The sequence below is a fragment of the Oncorhynchus mykiss genome, chromosome 25, assembly GCF_013265735.2.
Source record: "Oncorhynchus mykiss isolate Arlee chromosome 25, USDA_OmykA_1.1, whole genome shotgun sequence".
NCBI classification, from domain to species: Eukaryota; Metazoa; Chordata; class Actinopteri; order Salmoniformes; family Salmonidae; genus Oncorhynchus; species Oncorhynchus mykiss.
In genome coordinates, this window is record NC_048589.1 from 43,863,317 (window position 1) to 43,864,600 (window position 1,284).

The following is a 1,284-nucleotide window of genomic DNA, read 5'->3' on the forward strand; positions in this document are numbered from 1 at the left end:
GAAGGGATTGTGTGATGGTTAGTTTAGCAACTGCGTGATGCAGCATGACAACATTTTATTAATTGGTCGATAATATGCTGGGTGGGGTGTTTTGTACACCAATGAGATTCCTATCTCCTTTCTGTAATATATTTGGCAACGCTGTTTCAGCTGTTATACTTGTTTTAGATTATGTTTTAAATTGCATAGATCATAAATCTCAATGTGCTGCCATATTTCTAGACTTTTCCAAGACATTCAACACCATTGAACATTCCCTACTCATTCAAAAACTGTCTGAAATGGGCCTAGACAATAAGTCTTGCAAATGGTTTAAGAGCTATCTGACAGACAGGACACAATGTGTGCATTCTGATGGTGTTGAGTCTAGTTTCCTGGATATTAGGTGTACCACAGGGGTCAGTATTGGGACCAGTTCTCTTTACTATTCATATGAATAATATTGGTCTTTGTATTAAATCCCTTGATATTTTTCTGTATGCAGATGATATGGTTATGTATGCCATAGCACTGATTGTTAATTAGGGCTAGGTGTCCCGCTAGCGCGCAATTCAAGTAAGTATTTATAATATTAAACATTCATGAACATACAAGTGTCTTATATCATTTAAAAGCTTAACTTCTTGTTAATCTAACTGTATTGTCAGATTCCAAAAAGGCTTTACGGCGAAAGCATACCATGCGATTGTCTGAGGACGGCGCCCCACATTAACATATTTTTCAACCAGCACAGGCTTCACAAAATCACAAATAGTGATAAAATAAATCACTTACCTTTGAAGATCTTCCTCTTTTGCAATCCCAAGGGTCCCAGCTACAACCTGAGTGGTTTGTTTTGTTCGATAAAATCCATCTTTATATCCCAAAAAGTAAGTTTAGTTGGCACCATTGATTTCAGTAATGCTCAACAGACAGACAAAGGAGTCCAAAAAGCAACCACGAAAATTTGTCCAAACAAGTCAAACAATGTTTTTATTTATCTATCTAAAATGTTAATAAACTAAAACACGGAAAGAAGTATGTTCAATAGGAAAGGCAAATTCATACGTGCTGCTCACACGCCAAAAGACTGATTTATTGAAATTCAGGAAACTAGACCCGAGCCCAGAGAGGTTTTAAGTTGTTGCACAGAACAAAATGTATAAGATCTGCAAAGCCTTTGTTAACTTCAGACCTTATATATATATATATCCCAAAACCCCATTATTTCCCCCTTAATTTCTGCCATAGCAATGGTCAACAAACCAGAGGTAGAAAATGCTGACTCATTTCCGTGTTTTAGGA